The sequence below is a fragment of the Schistocerca cancellata genome, chromosome 2, assembly GCF_023864275.1.
Source record: "Schistocerca cancellata isolate TAMUIC-IGC-003103 chromosome 2, iqSchCanc2.1, whole genome shotgun sequence".
NCBI lineage: Eukaryota > Metazoa > Arthropoda > Insecta > Orthoptera > Acrididae > Schistocerca > Schistocerca cancellata.
The window spans coordinates 1,035,237,823-1,035,244,379 of NC_064627.1; the positions used below are offsets into that span (position 1 = coordinate 1,035,237,823).

General features: G+C 45.0%; 1 pseudogene; it reads right to left on the minus strand.

Annotated features, from left to right (window-relative positions):
- Window positions 1-5,252: 5,252 nt before the first annotated feature.
- Window positions 5,253-5,370, minus strand: LOC126164108 (5S ribosomal RNA; annotated as a pseudogene).
- Between the last annotated feature and the right edge of the window lie 1,187 nt (window positions 5,371-6,557).

Consider the following 6,557-nt stretch of genomic DNA (forward strand, 5'->3'; position numbering starts at 1 on the left):
CAGTGCCGTAGGGGACCGCACCGCCACTTCCCAGCAAATTAGGGACACTGTTGCTCCTGGGGTATCGGCGAGGACCATTCGCAACCGTCTCCATGAAGCTGGGCTACGGTCCCGCACACCGTTAGGCCGTCTTCCGCTCACGCCCCAACATCGTGCAGCCTGCCTCCAGTGGTGTCGCGACAGGCGTGAATGGAGGGACGAATGGAGACGTGTCGTCTTCAGCGATGAGAGTCGCTTCTGCCTTGGTGCCAATGATGGTCGTATGCGTGTTTGGCGCCGTGCAGGTGAGCGCCACAATTAGGACTGCATACGACCGAGGCACACAGGGCCAACACCCGGCATCATGGTGTGGGGAGCGATCTCCTACACTCGCCGTACACCACTGGTGATCGTCGAGGGGACACTGAATAGTGCACGGTACATCCAAACCGTCATCGAACCCATCGTTCTACCATTCCTAGACCGGCAAGGGAACTTGCTGTTCCAACAGGACAATGCACGTCCGCATGTATCCCGTGCCACCCAACGTGCTCTAGAAGGTGTAAGTCAACTACCCTGGCCAGCAAGATCTCCGGATCTGTCCCCCATTGAGCATGTTTGGGACTGGATGAAGCGTCGTCTCACGCGGTCTGCACGTCCAGCACGAACGCTGGTCCAACTGAGGCGCCAGGTGGAAATGGCATGGCAAGCCGTTCCACAGGACTACATCCAGCATCTCTACGATCGTCTCCATGGGAGAATAGAAGCCTGCATTGCTGCGAAAGGTGGATATACACTGTACTAGTGCCGACATTGTGCATGCTCTGTTGCCTGTGTCTATGTGCCTGTGGTTCTGTCAGTGTGATCATGTGATGTATCTGACCCCAGGAATGTGTCAATAAAGTTTCCCCTTCCTGGGACAATGAATTCACGGTGTTCTTATTTCAATTTCCAGGAGTGTATATTGTCTTTAACTCAACGATGACAAGGCAACCCAGAGCAGCTATTGAGAACTGCAGGTACTAAAAGACTCAGAAAGCTAGTCAGTGGGTGAAAAGTTTATCATTTCCGAGAAACGATGCATTTGTAAATAAACATAACGTAACAATAACCGATCATGTGTAGAAGGATAGGTAATGTAAACAATCAATAGAATTTAAGAGACGATTCAGGCAAAATATCACGGGAATATTTTTTATTATTTCACCCATATAGTTAAAACGGAACAGAAAACAACTAATGTTTACGAAGTAGTTTTGAAGTGCAAGGTATTAAATGCTACACGGTATTATTTCTCTCAATCTTCTGCTATCAAGAATCATTACAGAAGCGAGCGTTACGATTACCCTCACTGTGGAGTACTGTGTACACATTTGTCTGAACTCATTACATCGTACATTACTAATATGCATTTCGCCGGCCGCGGTGGTCTCGCGGTTCTAGGCGCAGGTTCGAATCCTGCCTCGGGCACGGATGTGTGTGATGTCCTTAGGTTAGTTAGGTTTAAGTAGTTCTAAGTTCTAGGGGACTGATGACCACAGCTGTTAAGTCGCATAGTGCTCAGAGCCATTTGAACTAATATGCATTCATTCCGACTGTGTCATGTTATCTGAATATCTTACTGGGCAGTGTGATCGAGAGAAAGCTCAATCGTTATTTGTGTGTAAGTTGCGTTTACCTCCGACAGATAGGAAGTGAATCGAACATTTTGGTAGATAATCTATTTGGAGGGTACGGGTGACAACGACGCTTCTGACAGAGGTTAATTTACTGCTTTATGCGATTTATTTCACCCAAGAACAGACTAGCTGGAGTAGGCTTTACTTCGTCATAGCAAGTACTTCCTGAGACGCGATGAAACAACAGTGATTCTTAGGGGTTGTTAGGGTTTGGTCATAATACTAATCTGGAGATATCAAGATTCTTTCCCTTCTAAAAATTATTTCTGTAAACCAAAAACGCCAAGCTGCCCCTTGTTTCGGAGTCCATGTTACAACATATATCGTATAACTATCTGAGTGCCAGAGTAGCTTAGTTGGAATGTCGGAGAAAGGCAATGGCATACCAGCATCAGTTGTACCAATTATGGTAGAGCACTGTGGTGTTTATTTTCTTCTTCTTCTTTTTTTTAAAGGCGTCCAGCTTGAGCACGGACTTAGTTTAACTTAAAATTCGAAGTTTTATATTTTCAGGGATGTATTTATGTTCGTCGTTATCTCAACAACATTGTTAACGGGAGGTATCATGTACGTTTTGCGACAGGCAAAAAAAAGCAGCTTTTATCCTGTTACAACGTGTAATTTGTCTCTTGTGGTTGTTATGCAAATAAGTGAAACAGGTGCGCCAAAAAAGGTACTGCGTTAATTATTGGAGATATAGGGCCAACATATAAGGTAGGTACAGAGAATCGGCCTCAAATAAGAGGTTCACCTCAGGAGACTCGGGATTTTTATCAGAACCTGGGCGCACATTAATTAAGAACTTTGTGCCGCTGCAGATAAATGGCTAATGGCGACTTGGCGGACGCGGCCACAAAAGTTCCGTTCCCATGTTTCTCGTTTATCTGACTTACGGAGGGAAAAGGACGTATCGCGGTTAATTGCCGGTAATTTATGATTATGAGTTTCATTATATCTTTAACGACGCCTCGACTCGACCATGAATTTAAATTGGATTATAAATCTAGATTGTTCTACAGAGAGAGACGCCATTCGCGGCGGTGGTGGCCGAGTGCGCGTAATCCGGTTATTGATGGTGGAGAGCGGGCCGCTCCGGCGGACGTCAGAGGGCAGTCGCCCACACTGTGCGCTGTTGGACCACTGGGCTTGTAACCTCCCCCTCACTTACCGACCTTAATGACAGTGAAAAATGAAACCGCGTGTACCTAATGGGAGTTTTGGAAAAGCAATCGTCACCGAAGTTAACCTGTCGGTAAAGAGGGAGGAAAGGGTTACATCTAAATGAAAGGAACTGTGCTAATGAAACTGGTGGAAATTAATTTTGAAAAGGGGTAAAGTTAATAAAGAAAGTAAATGTGCAGCCGTTACGTTAACAATTAACTAGCGGTAATTAGGTATTTGAGATTTGGGGGAAATCACGGTCGCCAGTCTTAAGGACAATTACTATAGTAACTGAAAAAGAAAGGTTATTACACATATAATTAGCACTAGAAGCGTGGCAACTGAAGGTTGACACGTGTAGTGTGAAAACTGAAAGTTTGTCAGAAGTAATAAATTTCGCTACACCCTGACTTAATTTAGCAAAAGAATTAATAAAACCGGAAAATCGAAAGTTAATTTAGTGACTGAAGTTAATAGTGAGCTTTCTTTCTGAAGCACATCGAAATTCAGTAAAATACGGTTAGTCTTGGACTACCTCAACAATCATTTCAAAAGCTACTTGAATCTACGCAATTTAGAAATAAGAGATTTAACTTTGAACTTGAATTAAATGATTCTGAACAATTAACAATAGTAAAATTTAGTACGTACAAAGCTGAGCTGCAGTCACAGGTAAGCTAAAATATGGTAACAAAACTCGCACTCTTAATTTGTGCTTGTGTAATCTAAGTATTGTAGCCAGCTATGAATACTTTAACTGAACTTTGAAATTAAAGTAGTGAAATGGAATGATTGTACTTTAATGCTGGCGTTTGAATTTCAACGACACTCGGGTTCATTCCGGAAAAGGAAGGGACCCTGCTTGGTAATGCAATTGGGACAATGAGCAACAAAGGTTCATGCTAAGTTGCTGTAATTATAGTTACGAAAATGGTACAGTTTGAAAAGCTGAGGTCTGCCATACAGTTCTAAAACTTTACTTGCTTCCAGTCTTCCTTGTTGGTTGATTGAAGGTTTGAAGCCGTCGATCGAGGAGGTGGCGACATCACTCATTGTCGGCCGTCGCTGTTGCAGAAGCTGGATGTTGGCGCGCCTTCTTCTCGACACGGTCACCAGACGAAACGGGCTCTTGATGTGCGCTAGTTAATGTTTCCCGTCCGCGACACCATGTCAGAAACTATCATCGCAAGTCGAGCGCAATTACATGCTGCCAAACCCCGAAAGCGCGGCAACTCGCGGGAGCGTCACACAACACACCTGCTCCACTCGCTACTCCAGCCAGACTCTTTCTCTCTGCTCAGCCCGCGCTCCACGCGGCAGAGTTAACACTACCAAAGATCCTACACACTTTGATTCTTCACACGACCTATCGACGTAATCGTTCGATAGCAGTTTTCCCTAGGCAAGACCCAGCGTAAAAATACAAATAATATTTACGAAACAAACCAATTATACATCGACATAAATGCATAAATATACAAATAGTAAAACAATTACAATATACAAAGAGACAGAAATGTCATATCTTGAGGTAACAAAGCAAGGAAAAAAAATAGTACAATAGATGGAAATAGGAGGATATGCATTTCCGGCGTTACAGGCTGGCTGCCCTCATCCAGTTATGTGCAACGTCAGCGTCACGTCACGCCGCTCAGCTCAGTTTAGAACGATCAAACTATGGGGGAGCACCCGTCTTATAAAATATCCGAATCAATATTAAGAAACTAGCACTAGTGGTGGACAAATCGTGATTTTACTTCAATGCAGGGTGCATTTTAAACCCTGGGATCTCATCTTCAGGTGCCCTGACAGACTACATTCACTTTTCTTCAAAATTTAGGTGTTCTGGTCCCAGGAAGGTTATATTGGCGTATTTCAAAGTAGCACGTTGTGTATGTAAGTTTGCAAAACCGACACAATCCAAAATTAACCCATTTCTCTCTGAATTAATTTTCAGTTCTGAATTTCTCGAATTCGATATTTATTTATTTAATGTCATCAAAGAAACACACTACATCGAGATAGACAAAAAATAATGCACAATTTAAGCAACAGGGTATTACGCAAGGCAAAACATACATTTCACCTGAAATACATGACAGTAAATTTACTACCGGGTGGTTGTAATTAAACGTTCCCTATTTAACACGTTATAACATGGAAACTAATTACCGAATGAGGACCAAAATTCGTAGCATTAATGTCAAGGATATAAAAAAACTAAACTCTTCCAGAACAGTCAATGAAGGCCCAATGCTACTGACCGGCCGCCGTGTCATCCTCAGCTCACAGGCGTCACTGGATGCGGATATGGAGGGGCACGTGGTCAGCACACCGCTCTCCCTGCCGTATGTCAGTTTCCGACACCGCAGCCTCTACTTCACAGTCAAGTAGCTTCTCAGTTTGCCTCACAAGGGCTGAGTGCATCCCACTTGCCATCAGCGCTCGGTAGACCGGATGGTCACCCATCCTAGTGCTAGCCCAGCCCGACAGCGCTTAACTTCGGTGATCTGACGGGAACCGGTGTTACCGCTGCGGCAAGGCCGTTGGCATGTCGAGGATATGGGGAAGAGTAATAATGCAGAATCAGTTCACTTGAAACACTTTTAATGTGCTGCTACAGTACATCGTACCATTACATACCAGTACCATTGCTACAAAAGGAGCTTAAATGGCGCCCATCAGTGTCCAGAAGAGTCTGAAAGCGCAGGATTGCGTTCTCCATAACTGAACGAAGCATGTCTGTAGGTATGCTGGCTACCTTGAGAGGTGGCATGAGCCCCCTCTCATATTTCTATCTTACGATTCTCCTCTCTAATTGCATGCTGTGGAAAGTTGCTATTCCTTCACACGCGGACTTCCCACGCAGCGTCTCTTGTCACCCAGGTGGTCCGGTGACAGGCAGGCTCTGCTGACTTTGAAAGGGTAAGCCGACGGGTATGAGAGAGTCGAGTGAATGCTTTCCAGACGCCGACATTGTCAAGAGGCACGCCCGCAGGAGCCTGAAGTAGCGGCTGGGCTAGAGGTTCTGTTACTTCGCAGAAACTTAGCAAAAACACTTTCTGGCGGGCTACCAGCGAGGCGTGGGAATGACTTGTGTACCCAGGCAGTTGTGGTGGGCAAATTCCTGCGCTTTCTGCAAAATCGTAACTGTGATTGGCTTGCTCAGGGCATAGCTCCGTGACGTAGCAAAATCGGCGCAGAAATTGGCGCCAAGAATCTCCATTGGTGGAATGGTAGTGTTCTGGCAATGGAGTGGAATTTTCCGCCGGTTTGCGAGTTGCAGATTGGAACGTTTAACCACGGCCACTGTCGTGGGGGCGGGAATGTTCTGTGTTCGGTTTTGTAGGGGTGCTCTTAGGGGTAGTTGGGTCTGGCCTTTCAGTCGAGGACGTCGAAGCAACCAACCATCGCCTCCGGTACACCAGATCGTGTTCTGGCAGTTAAGAAGACAGTTTGGTAAGGTATGTTCGCAGCACTGGCAGACAGGGATTTTCCTAGGTGATAATCAGAGCTCAGCAGAGCGGGCCTGTTCGTCTTTTTCTAACTTTGTTCTGTCTTGGGTAGCAGCAATTAATGTTGCGTTGGCTACGTGTTTTCTCTAAGATTTGAGTTGCAAGGAATTGACTGCACATACCACTTTGTCATAATCCTCACAATCTAGTTTAGGGACAACTTCACATTCACAGCGTTTGTTTGAGTATCCAATTTGAGCCAATTTGATGTATTGTAAATGTT